At 35.5% G+C, this 14,391-nt stretch overlaps 1 pseudogene; it reads right to left on the bottom strand.

The window, feature by feature from the left end:
• Positions 1–9,596: 9,596 nt before the first annotated feature.
• LOC101001282 overlaps positions 9,597–14,391 on the bottom strand; it is a 34,555-nt pseudogene continuing 29,760 nt past the window's right edge.

The raw sequence follows: 14,391 nt of genomic DNA, 5'->3' as shown, positions 1-14,391 counted from the left end.
GCTTGCTTCTCCTCTTCTCCCCAAATGCTCAGTGTTGAAGTTCCTCAGAGTTTAGTTCTTTTTCTTCTCATCTACATTCCCTTCCTTGCCATCTCAGCCAGTCATATGAAATGACATTCTATATCGATGTCAGACTCTCAAATTTTTATCTCTAACCCTGACCTTTTTCTTAAACTTCAGACTTATATGCTAAATTACTAGCTGACAAACCTCCATTTGGATGACTAATGGATACCTCAAACTTAACACATCCCAAATGGGACTTCTAGTTTTCTCCCCGTAAAGTTTTCTACTTTCAGTCTTCATCCTGTCATTTAATGATGATTCCAGGCCAAATTTCTGGAGTCAATCTTTTATCTGCTCTTTCTCTTATATCCCACACCTAACACGTCTGCGCTACACCTAATCCTGTTGCCTCCACCTTCAAAATATACCTGGTCACTTACTACTTCCTGTGGTCCCATTCCAGTTCAAAAGTCATCCTTTTCACCTAGATTATTGCAATGATTTCTTAACTGATCTACCCTTGCCTTACCAGAGTTTATTCTTTATAGAGAGTCAGAGTAAGCGTAAGTCAAATTACATCAGTCCTCTGCTTAAAGCATTCCAGTGACCTCATATCCCGTTCAGGGTAAACGCCAATGCCTACAAGTCCATCTTCTCTACTCCTCACCCCAAGTGTTTCTCTGATCTCATCTCCTTTTTCTACTTTCTACCTCCCTTACTCATTTCTGACCATTGAGGCTTATCTACTCAGTGAGGCTTACTATGACAATCTCATTTAAAACTGCAACCTGCCCCCATCTCTGGCACCCTTGATTCTCCCCTTAAATTGTGTGATCCTCCCCTTAAATGGCTCTATTTTTCCATAGCACTCACCACCCTCCAAAAAAACTATATATATTTATTAATATGTATTTTAAATATATATAAAAATACATATTTTAAATATATATATATTTTAATATATATATACTCTCTTTCTCTCTCTCTCTCTCTGTCTCTCTCTCTCTATATATATATATATATTTTTTTTTCTTAGAGAGACAGGATATCACTCTGTTGCCCAAGATAGAGTGAAGTGTGCAATCGCAGCTCACTGCAGCCTGGGACTCCTGGCCTCGGTCTCCCAAAGTGTTGGGATTACAGGTATGAACCACCGAACTCAGTCTCTCTCTTTCTCTGTCTGTTTCTCCCTTTCTCTCTCTTATGTATTTATTTATTTATGATACGGGATCTCGCTCTGTCACCTAGGCTGCAGCCTCAAACTCTTGGGGTTGTAGGCCACCACACCCAGCCTATAATTTGTTTATTTATTATCATTGCTATTTATTATTTGACTTTTCCCAGTAGAATATGAGCTCCAACAGACATGAATAAAAATATGTTTGGTTCACAGATGTATCTCAAGCAGTCAGAACAGTGCCTGACACACAGTAGCCATTTAATAAATATTTGTCCATTTGAGTAACCAGATGATGTATTGGTTTTTGAGTATTAAACAACATGTCCTGGATGTCCTGGACTTTACATTAATGTTATGCTTGCTCTATAGGACTAAAAATGATAGTGGTGAGCAAATCTGTAGAGTCAGAAAACTTTCATGCCTTCAGCTTTTCCTTTTCCAATCTCTTTTGCTCAATAAGCTGCTTAATTTTCCTTTCTTAAGACCCAGCTAACCAGAGACTCTATGGAAAGAGTAGAATAAATTTAATAATCAAATATTTTGTATAAAACAGATTTTTTTTTAAAATTATTTGATAGTGTGTGTTATTTTCCAAAAGCTTTCCATTTGAGAGATAAAAGTAATTTATCTCAAACTACATTTGGGGCCTTCAATGAATTTAAAAAGACAGAGAAGTTTTTATGAACTATATTAAATCAGATCAGTGGCGAAGTCTGATTCACTTGCAGCAAAGAATGGCCTTAAATATAAAAATATATTTAAAGAAAATTGGTCCAAAGAGAGTTCATAATTATAAATACTTTATTTGTTGATAAATAGCCTGACAAAATTCAGTCTACTTTGAATAAGCAGATCCACAGTTTGACATCTTTCCTGTTATATAAACTGGAATAAATTCAGTTCAATTTCTTCAAAAGTAGGAAGAGATATTAAGGAGTCACTGATCCATAACATGAAGAGCTTCTCTGAGAACAGTGATCTTCACCGTCCATTGGCTCTAATTCATTTCATTGAATTTTCAGTTATATAAGTAAAGATTCTAGCTGTAGATCAAAATAATGAATAAGAAAGGTAAGCATTATACATACCCATTGAGATTATTATATTTTTGATTCATTATTGAACATTTCTTGAGACCTATTATATTACAAGCAATATGTTAGAGAAGTAAGATACAGCTCTTGGCCTCAAGTAGCTATAGAGAAAATTGAGATAAAATATGAAAGATGTTGCAAATTAAATGTGCACAGATGCTATGTAAACAAAGATGAGGCATGACTGCCTCTGATGAAGGGGTCAGAGAAGCTATTTTCTGAACTGAGCTACAGAAATGTGAGTAGAATATTATCAGGGACAAGAAAGGAGGACATTATGGACCTAGGAAAGCAGCAAATAAACTCATAGAAAGTATGGGAAAGACATTAATGCAAATAAGTGGAGGGTGAAGGGTGGATTTGTAATTAGGAATCAGAAGATGGTATAACTGATGAATTGATTTGTTAGTTCTTTGGGGAAAAAAATTAAGTAGATACACTTGCATATAATTCAATCAAGAAGAGAAAAAAAGCACACATATTCTAAATAAGAAAGTTCTAGAAAATAATCACAGACAAAAAGGATACGCAAGCAATCTTATGAGATTACTTTGTTCGGTTCTCAATTCCATGTAAATAAAATAAAGTGATAATTTCGGAAGAAGATATAATTAACCAAAACGAATTCTAAAAGAGTTAGAAAGCATTTTTTAGTATCCTCAAAGATAATAAAAAATATTGTATAACACTCAAATTTCATTTTTGATAAAAATTTAAAATAGAAATAGATGGATACTTTTATGACATAATAAAATATATCTGCTTCAGTACAAATACCAGGATTATGCTTAATGATGAAGCACTAGACCAAGCTGCATTAAAGTCAGGATTATCCACTGTAACTATCATTATTTAATATCAAACTGGACATCCTAGCCTATTAGACAAAAGGAAGAAATTAGACTTATAAATATTAGAAAGGAGAAAATAAAGTTACCGATATTTGTAGATAATTTGATTGTCTTTCTGGAACGTTCAGGAGAATTGCTAAAACACAAAAACAAACACCTTCAAAAGCAATAAAGAAATCAGTAAGTTTTCTGGAAGAAAATCTGGTTGTCATTCAGAGAACAATTAGAAACATTTTAGAAAAGATTATTTAACACTATTAGAAAAGATTAAATATCTAAGAATAAAGTTTATGTGCTATGTATAAGATGGATATGAAGAAAACTTTAAATCTCTATTGAAGGACTTCCAAAAATATTAACAAAACATATTATGTACTTAGATAATAAAATGAAACATCAATCATATCACTTTTCACCAAAGTATAATTCATAAATTCAGTATGATTCACATAAGACATAGGAATTGAAACTGGATAAGATAGTTCTCAAGTTTTCTGAAAAATACATAAAAATGAAAAGTAGCGGGAAAATAGAATTGGTAGTGGGGGTTGTTAATAGTTCACAAGATATTAGAATGCTTATAAAGTTACAAGGACTAAAACAATGTGACAGTCATGTGACTAGATGTATCAATGGATAAAGTAGGAAGTCCAGAAAAAAAAAGTGTATGTTTATTACATACTTTGTATAGCAAATGATAGTAGAAGCATTTTGTATCAATGGGGAACATTATTCTGAGGTATAAATAATATTAGGAACATTTGGTATCCATCTGAAAAAGGTCAAGTTCCTGCAGACTTCATACTTTATATAAAAATAAATTCCTGATGTTTTACAGTTTGAAAAGTTGAAAAAAAGCCCACAACATACCACGATATCCCCACCATAAAATAAATGGGATATCAAAATTCGATTGTTTAAATTCAATTGTTTAAGTTGTTTAAAATGTGCATTACTGTGTGGTTAATGAAATGACTGACACAGCAGCAGGTTTGCATAACTAGTTGGCTACATTTTAGTTCTGGGACTTCAGCTTTACTATCCATACCCAAACTGGTTACAGTTTGTCGCTCCCTCATGGTAGTTGCTCATGTCCACCTAAATATCGATGAGGAAGATTCCTGGTTTATGTTTGGCAGCAGCAATTCCAGGATGCTGGAGCATAGTTGAGCCATTTTGTGAGCTCCCTCTGGGGAACACATGGTTTACAGAAAACTGAAAAACAGTACTCTGTGTGTGTGTATGTGTTGTTTAGACAACAATTAGAAATATATTTTAGGGGAGACACTATTTCAATGCCCTCAAAGCAGAGTAAATATCTAAGAATATACTGTACATGATATGTGTAAGATTAATATGAAGAAAACTTTAAATCACTATTGGGAGACTCAAAAAATACATTGGAACTTTATTATAGAAAAATATATTGCATGACTTAGATAATAAAACTCAACATTGAATATGTTACTTGTCACTGAGGCATAGTCTATAAATTTAGTATGATTCAAATAAAAAAGAAGAATTAAATAGAAATGTATATATACATATGTATACAGAGACTCAACTCAGTATGAGTGAAAGTGAAAATTAAAATAGCCAACTGATGATTTATATTGTTTTACTTAAAAAATAGTTACATATAGGCCGGGCGCGGTGGCTCAAGCCTGTAATCCCAGCACTTTGGGAGGCCGAGACGGGCGGATCACGAGGTCAGGAGATCGAGACCATCCTGGCTAACACGGTGAAACCCCGTCTCTACTAAAAAAAAAAATACAAAAAACTAGCCGGGCGAGAGTGGCGGGCGCCTGTAGTCCCAGCTACTCGGGAGGCTGAGGCAGGAGAATGGCGTAAACCCCGGAGGCGGAGCTTGCAGTGAGCTGAGATCCGGCCACTGCACTCCAGCCCGGGTGACAGATCGAGACTCCGTCTCAAAAAAAAAAAAAAAAAAATACATATAAAATTGTTTTATCAAAACATACAAAAATACATTAATAGAAAAATATATTGCACACTTAGATAATAAAACTCAACATCTAATATGTTACTTGTCACCGAGGCATAGTCTGTCTATAAATTTAGTATGATTCAAATAAAAAAGAAGAATTACATAGAAATGTATATTTATATATGCATATGTATATAGGGACTCATTAGTGAAATGAAAATTAAAATATAACTGATATTTTATGTTTTACTTAACAAAAGGTACATATAAAAATGCTTCATTGCATACTATATAGGCACAAGTGTGGGGAAACATGAGCTTTTGTATTTTTTTTACATTTCTACTGAGAATATAAGTTGAAAAAACCTCTATTTTTCAAGAATAAAAATTATAAATGCACATATTATTTAATCCAGCAGTTCCAGTTCTGGGGCTCTATTCTATAAATATAGTTCTGTAAACAATTTATATATACATTATTTATTGAAGTATCATTTATAATTACAAAAGATTGAAACAATGTGTCTATTCATAGGGAACTGGTAAAATAAATAGTTGTGGATGGAATATTATGCACCTTTAAAAGAAGATGGGTAATCTACATACTGACAGAATTTCCAGGATAAATCATGAAATGTAAAAAGCAGAGCATAGAATGGTATGAATAACTTACCTCTCATTTTCATTAAAAAACAAAATATGCATATATATTTTATAAACACATTTTCTATTTATACTTACAATGTCCCTCAGAAACTACACAAAAAATTTGGGAGCTTTAGTGTATTCTACATGTGGGGACTAGATTGTTGAGGTTCAGGATTAGGAGCAATACTTCTCACTTGTCTTTTTTTTCATTTTGAATTTTGACAACATCACCCATAAAAAATTGCAGCATAAAAAGGGTTTTATTAGTAATACAGTTTATAAACTATTGATTCCAATTCAGCTTCTTTATTTCACAAACGAAGAAACCAAGACCCAGAGCAATGGTGACAGAAAGCTGCCCATCTTTCCGTAGGCAGATGCAACCAGAGTTGCATCCTAGATTTTTTTCTGCCTCCTGGTTCAGGCTAGGATCCACAAAACATAAAAAAAACAAAAAACAAACAAAAACTCATGTAATTGGATATTATAAAGAAATCAATTAAAGAAAGACAACCAAAATCAATAGCATATTTTAATTTTAGGTTATGATATATGGTTTGATACAATATACTCTGAAAATGTTGCCATCTTTTGTCCATAACAATGTTACTTATTTCGTGGTCTTGAGTAGCTGTCTTCAACATTAGTCATAGAAACTGAGCCTTCTTTCTGTCTCACAGGTTCTCATTTGTGACAAAGATCTTTTATTTGTAAGAAGTCAGAAAAGATTATCTGTATCTGTGGAACAGAGATTTCCTCCATGCCGTGCTGGAAGACACCATTTCCTTTAGACTTGGATCTAAATTCTTCTCAGACACATCAGCTTTCCTTTCTTTTCCTGAATTATTTCCTCTCTGATTATGCCTTAATTCTATGTCACCTCAACTCTTATAACCATAATTAATACAATGTGTCCTTCCGTTCAGTTAAATTATACAAACATTTAATGAAGCTCCTACCACATTCCAGGCACTATTCTAGGGACTTGGGACAAAAGGTCATAGTTTCTGCTTTCAAAAAACTCAGTTTAATCAGAGATACAGACCTACCAATTTAAAAATTATTTATTTAAGACTTACTATGAGCCAACAACTGTTCAGGCTGTTGGGAATATAGCAGCGAAAAAACATACAGAAATCTTAACAGCTGAAAATTAGGAAAATTTGATAATGGAGGAAGGGGTTATTTTGATTTTCTAGGTGTCAAAATTATTGTGGTTATATAGAAAATGTTATTCCTAAGAAATACCTGATGAAGTATTTAGGAAAGAACTCTCAAGAAGTATACAATTTACTATCAAATGATTCAGGAAATAAATTTTTGTTTCCTAGAGTTCATAGTCTTCTATGAGAAGAAACACATTCCAAGTAACCCTTTTGTCCCAGTCTGCTGGCTCCTCTGTAATACCAGCACTTTGGGAGGCCAAGGCAGGGGAATTGCTTGAGGTCAAGAGTTCGAGACCAGCCTGGACTGTCTCTATTTAAAAAGCAAAGAAACAAAAACTCAAATTAACTGTTAAATCTTTTTTGAGTTCTCCTTTGTGAATAAGTGGTTGTATTTCTGTATGTGTACATTCTCGTGGTAGGATGTACCATGAGGAGACAAACATAAGAAAATAAATAAGTAAAATATATAACATGTCAGATGACACTAAATATTATGGGGAAATATAAAAGAGGAAGGGAAATGAGAAATGTGGTTTTAACAAAAATAATTTGTAAATCTATATATTTGAATAATATTTAGAATTCCATAAGCACAATGACTGAGAGTGATTTCTGCTGTGTGAGTTATGTAGAGAAAAAAAAAAAAAAAAACCCTGAGATGAGAATATTTGAGCAAGACCTTAAAGCATAAGTGGAAATTTGCTGGAGCAACAAGTAGGGTGGGGGATGAGCTCTGCGAGGGAATTCTAGGGCAGGTTAATAGTAAAAATGAGTGGTTCCCATGCTCTGCTAAAGAGATTCCGGTTCTAGAGTCTTGGAATCTGCATTTTTATAACATTCCCCATAATTCTAAGGTGCTACAAAAATTGAGACTCTGTAGTGTGGAAGCAGGGAAAGCCTGTGGGAAAAGAAAGACTAGGAAAAGTGGTTGGAAGTATAGACGGTTGCTAGGCAGAAATGAGACTTTATAACATGATAAAGATTTTGGGATATTTTCTGTAGGTATGTGGGAACCACTAAAGGTTTTTTTTTTTTTTTTTTCTTTTTACCATGAGAGTTACATGAGTAATCACATATGAATTTTAGAAAAATAATACAGATTGGTGAATGGAAGAGGGAAGCTACTAAAAGTAGAGAGACCAGTTAAGTAGGGCTACCCTAGCAGTTAACATAAACTTAACCGCTCTGGAACTTTTTAATAGAGATATTTGGAGGGAGAGTGGGCAGATCTTAATGATGATGTGAGTGAGAAGGAGAATTCCAAATTCCTTGATTTTGTAAGCCGCTAACAGACTTTTAAAAAGTAGAAGACGGCTGGGCGCAATGACTCACGCCTGTAATCCCAGCACTTTGGGAGGCCAAGACGGACAAATAACTTGAGGTCAGGAATTTGAGACCAGCCTGACCAATGGTGAAACTCTGTCTCTACTAAAAATACAAAAATTAGCTGGGCGTGGTGGCACTCACCTGTAGTTGCAGCTACTTGGGAGGCTGAGATGGGAGAATTGCTTGAACCTGGGAGGTGGAGGTTGCAGTGAGCCAAGACCATGCCACTACACTCCAGCCTGGATGACAGAGCAAGACTCCCACTGAAAAAAAAAAAAAGAAAGAAAGAAAGCAAAAGATACCAAGTGGAGGAGATAGAGAATATAAATTAACTTGCAGTTTCTGAAGAACTTTTGGTAGATGTGCACGAATTTATCCAGAAAACAAAAGAAAGTGCAACTCTGATGTTTGAGCAAGGGCTTGGGACCAGAAACAGAAATTTTGGACACGCTAGCTTACCTGTGGTAATTGGAGCCCAGGGCACTGGTCTTGGTGGGAAATGCTACAAATGCTCACAGAAGATGCTGGCAAAAAAGTAAACATAAGCAGTATTTAAGAGCTGGTTGGAGGAAGAAGAGGCAATAAAAGTCACTCATTATTTTATGCCAAAGAGTTTAGCAATTCCTCAAAGATAGGACTGTGTCTTTTACTTCCTTTACACACAATTTTCAAGGTGTTAATGCAGTATACACAACAGGTATTTAGTAATTGCTTGGTAGGTTGTTGACCGGATGGCATGTGTAAGAATTGACCTTTTGCCTGTTAGCAATATGACCAGAGTCTGGATAAAGGGCTTAAAGCCTAGTATCAAAGGCCAATATTATGGTTAATGTATCAAAGAAAACAAGAAATATTAAAAACCGATCTTTCTGAGTTGTTTTATTCAGTACTAGAACTCAACCTAAAATCTAGTTAAGTTAAAAAGTTAAAAAAAGAAAAAAGACTATTTAGTCATAAACTACTTTTTAAAGTGAGAGGCATTTTCCAAGTAGCCTGAGAACTGCATGTTAACAATTCTGCAGACATTTTACTCTTTTTTTGCCTAACACTTCAGGCTCTTTTTCTCACACTACAACATTTGTCCTGATCACTTAAAAAATATTTAAAACCATTTGCCTTCTGTGTATGATACCATTTGTGTAAATCTTATCAACTATTAATGCTTCAAAAATCATACTATAAACCATTTCATACTTTTGTAAGAAAAAGATATTTTCCTGACTACAGTGACTTATAGCTACTCCTAGCTTATTTTAGCAGCCAGGCTAATTGAATGAATGACAACACACACTCTCTCTCTCTCTCTCTCTCTTTTTTTTTTTAACTTTTTAAAAAATTTTTAGATATTTTTATTTCTCCAAATTAGTTACTTATCAGGAGTGACTGAAATAAAAAATATAATTGAGTCCCATCTTCGTCATCATGGAAATGGCTTTAAGAGAAAACTGGTCAGATTAATATTATTGCTTCCCATTTTCAACCAGTAAATAGTTGCCACTGATAAATTGACAGCCAGGAATCTGTCAAGAATGCTCGAGATATGTTATATAATACAACTTGCCTGTTCACGGGGGTAAAATCCTAAGAAATAACTTATGTGTATATCTTGATTTCATCATGTAAGACAAGCACAAAAGCATCACCCATGCCTCTGAGAACACTGGACCATGCACCCTTGGAAAACGCTTTGCCTCCTTCATCACAAGCAATCCTTCTCTAGCAGTCTTCCATCAGTAACCAAGCATGCCTGCGTACATGATGTCAGTTCTTGTGCGCGCTGATTGCATCATCATGTGGCAGCCAACCATGTCAATTGGATAGGAAGTCAACCCAGCAATGGCAGAGACAGTTTGTGCCATCATCCAGCTGATGACGATGTGAGTGTTCTTGGGATCCGGAAGCATTCCCTTTGCAGTGTCATAGATACCAAAGAAGGCAGCTCAGTAGATGATAATACACTGCACAGACACGTTAAAGCCTTGGTACAGGCCCTTAATCCCATCAGATTTGTAGATCTTAACCAGGCAGTCACCGAGGCCTCGGAATTCCCTTTCAGCTCCAGTTTTACCCACATCGGCTGCTAGACGGGCAAAATCAAGAGGCTACACATACCACAAGGATGTGGCCCCAGCAGCACTGCCTGATACCAGATTCCCTTCAAAGTAGTGCCAAAACTGGGTCCTCTTGTCCACACCACCCAAGAAGATCTGCTTGTATTTATCTTTGAAAGCAAAGTTAAGAGCCTGGGTGGGGAAGTATCTGATGACATTGGCCAGGTTACTGCGCCAGAAGGACAGGACTCCCTGCTCCTTGAGAATATGGACCTATATGGTCTATAATGCCCTTGTATTGCTTATCTGCAGTGATCTGCTTGCTGGCATGCTGCACCTGCAGCAGCAGCTTGAGCCGCTTGATGGGAGCTACCGCCGTCCTGGAGATGGCTGTGGCCACTCTACCTGCCAGGAGGTGCTTGAAAGGAAAGAGGAGGCAGGCTGCTGCCAGACAGGACTGAGCTGGGAACCAGCTTTGACTCGGGGACTGTGAGTCAATTTGAAACTCTTAAATTGTAAGTTGTGTGACCATTGCCTCATCAGACCATACAGTAAACCAGAGTGAACAAAAGACCAAAATTCTGCATGGATTATTAATTGAAAAGAGGAAAACTAAAATTATTCAAAGGAAAGATTAGCAAAGGTTACTCATAGTACAGCTGGATGACCTTCAAACCAAGATTATGTAGATGTGTTGAAAGAGATGGGAGAAGAAAAGCATAATATTTATTGGACCTGATGGCATCTCACAGGATTCAGGCTCATAATTTCCTAAGTGACTCAGCTGCCATTGCACAATCAGTGCTTTGAAAGACCCATTTCCTCAAGACAACTCCAAAACACTAATGGTGTTTTGCTGACCTATGACCTAATCTCCCTCTCCAATTTACCTAAATACATTCCAGATTGCCGTGTTTACCTGATGGATTGACTAATTTCTATTTCATTAAAAATATCTTAAAAGCCCTTACTACACACACTGATCCATTTAGTTTTCTTCTGTAAATCTAAATAACTGTAGGAATCTGAGCTATTAGCCCTTCAGTATTTCCTGTGTTATTTTGAGCTTCTTCAAAAGATTTCTGTTTTGGTCGTGTGCTGAAAATAAATTTCAGTCAAATAATTATTCTTTATTCAGGAAGAGGCTGAAAGTATGGGGAACTTAAAAATTAAAAGGAAAAAAATAGAGCAAAGCTGTTGTAATCCCCAAAGGCAAAAACTTCAATCCAGAGAAGTGGATTCCTTTTCAATTTACAACAAAAAAAAAACCTTGAGAAAATAAACATCGTGGCTTAGACAAGTTTCCATAGCTAAAAGTTGTTCTATGCTAAGAAAAATCAAACCACAACTATGTGTAAGAAGTGACAGGGGACAGCATACTGAGAGAATGAGTGAACATTAGTGAACATTCTGAAATTCATTTGGTCAAATTCATAAGATTTTGGTCACTGATACATAAATAATCTTATCAGGAACTAGGAAAAAAAGGTAATTTTATGCTTCCTATTGTAAGGGTAGTGTTTCGAACTTCCAAGAACTCAGCACTAGGTGGATCTTGGTTATGAAAGATAATTAATAAGTTACAGTAAAAAACATGAGTTATATTCTTTCGTGACTTTACTTCCTTGGGAAATACGCATACTGACTAGCACTGTGTCTGTTTACTCATTTATCTTTCCTATGTTAATAAAATTTAGGATGTTGTCACTAGAAGCGAGCAATTGGTTTGCTAATATTCCTTTTGGAAATACACTATGTTTAGACAAAGTTTTAAAACAATCAGCATCCGGACTAAACATCTGATAAGCTATAAAGCAGGAATAGGTACTTTAATTTTAGAGTAACGATGACTTATTTCCTCTCATTGCAGGTCTGTGGCTTCATGTTTCTAGGACCCGATAGTGAGAGGAAAGAAGTTGCAACTGGACTTTGTACAGACTGAAGAACAATGCTTTAGTAAAGGAATATTATCAGAGTCGCAGTATCATTTAGTTTCTTGGTTTAAGGAGCCCAAAATAAGTTATAATTTACTGAAGGAGTTAACTGCTTCTTTTGTATGTCAAAAGTATGGTTTAGAAACAATTTATCTCTGTATTGGAGTCAGTGCAGGAAATCTGTGAAAGTTTGTGGATATAGTGTAGTAGTTTTTGATGATATTTCTGTAATTTGTGTTAGACAAACATTTCCAGGATATTTACGTTCATCTTTTTTTTTCTCCACCTAAATGAACATAGGGATTTCTACATTTGGCTTGAAGGAAATGAAAAACCGTAAAACTACATCATTGCCCCTCTGTTTTGTCGTTGTTGTTGTTTCTGCATTCTTTTCAACTCTCCAGTAAAGACTATTAACTGGTGTAAATGTTAATTTCTGGCAAAACAGTTATTGTGTTCATCTACATCTAACAGACTCTAGTCAAACGATTGTGTGAAAATTCTAGCCTCTATTGTTTCTTTATTGGGAAAGTCTTTGAAAATCAAAAAGGTTTTTATGAACTTCAAAAAGGTGTGATGGCTATTTGTTTGAACTCCTGTGAGAGAATTCTCCCACAGATTTGCAGAACACAGTGTTGTGATGTTAGAAACTCAAATGCTTTTCATACAGGATGTTAGGGCATGCACACGTGTCTGCTGCTGTGATGTGGGAAACACAATACCTCCAGGTTTATAAGGATGTCAGCTATAAACAGGATGCTAAGTAGCAGCTAAGGACACAGTGCATCTCCTAGAGGGAGGAAAGATCTGAAGGCATTATGGCAGTATTCTGCTGAAGTAAACATAAGAAACATATTCTGTTGTAGGCAACAGACTTTAATACAACTCTATAATATCCTTCAAATATTTCAAGCACAGTACACGTATTAGCATTTTCCAAGAAGTGCTTTATTTTATGATGACACAAAAACAAACAAAATGACATATGGCCTGCTTATTTCTGAGTTGCCTTCTGATCAAAGATAGTGAGAATTTATAATTCTCTGCTATAGATAGAAATAACTTTTTCACTAATTTAAATACAATGTTTTTTTCTGTATGCTAATTTTACAGGAATAGGTTGGGTACAATGACTCACATCCACAATCCCAGCATTTTGGGAGGGTAAGATGGGAGGATTTCTTGAGGCCAGGAGTTCAAGACCAGCCTGGGCAACATAGGGAGACCCCAACTCTACCAAAAAAAAACAAAAAAAATTAGCCAGGCACGGTGTTGTGTGGTGTTGTGTGCTTGTAGTCCCAGCTACTCAGGAGGCTGAGGCGAGAGGATACTTGAGGCCAGGAATTTGAGACCAATCTGGGCAACTTAGCAAAACTCTATCTCTAAAAAAAAAAAAAGAAATTTATAGGAATAAATTTATTATTTATTAAATAAATGATATATTATTATTACAAGGTAAAAATGTTTATGATTTAATATGGTTTATATTGCTATAACCGTTGATCTTATCAAGATTTAGATTTTTATCATTTTGGAAAGATACAAACTGAACAGCACATTAATAATTCCCTTTGGTTGGGAGCTGGATGCTCAGGAAATCCAAAGCAAGACAGTTTAGGCAGTAAACATGTTCTCTATCAGTTGTCTCTATGAAATTCTTATTAATAATAAATAATCAAAAATTAGCCATGCATGGCGGCATGTGCCTGTAGTCCCAGCTACTTGGGAGGCTAAGCGGGGAAGATTGCTTAAGTCTGGGAGTTTGAGGCTGCAGTGAACTAAGATGGCAGTGCTGCACTCTAGCCTGGGAAACAGAGTGAAACTCTGTCTTTCAAAATTAATAATAATAAATAAATAAATTGTGGTCTCTGCATTCTTTTAAAGGGCAGAATCAGTGATAAATCAATGAGGGCATTAAGGAATCCAACTTTTCAAAGAAATGCTTTCTCATCTCCATTACCCCAAATCCTTATTACTATTTTGTGCTTCTTCTTTCCTGTCTCTACATTTTAGCACAGTAAGCCTCCCTCTGCTCTGCCTCCTTGCAGTGAAACTGAAAGCTGTCAGGGTGAACTCATAACTCCACTCCAGCTCAATCTTACCAAAATCTCCATCCATATGCTTGGTTGATTCCCCCACCTGTCTTCTTGGCCCATCTATTTTCTACTTTCAATTCTTGCTCCATGTATT

This window comes from Papio anubis, chromosome 6, assembly GCF_008728515.1.
Source record: "Papio anubis isolate 15944 chromosome 6, Panubis1.0, whole genome shotgun sequence".
In the NCBI taxonomy this organism is placed as follows: domain Eukaryota; kingdom Metazoa; phylum Chordata; class Mammalia; order Primates; family Cercopithecidae; genus Papio; species Papio anubis.
Note: the sequence above shows the minus strand (reverse complement) of the source record. Positions and strands in the feature narration are given on the sequence as shown.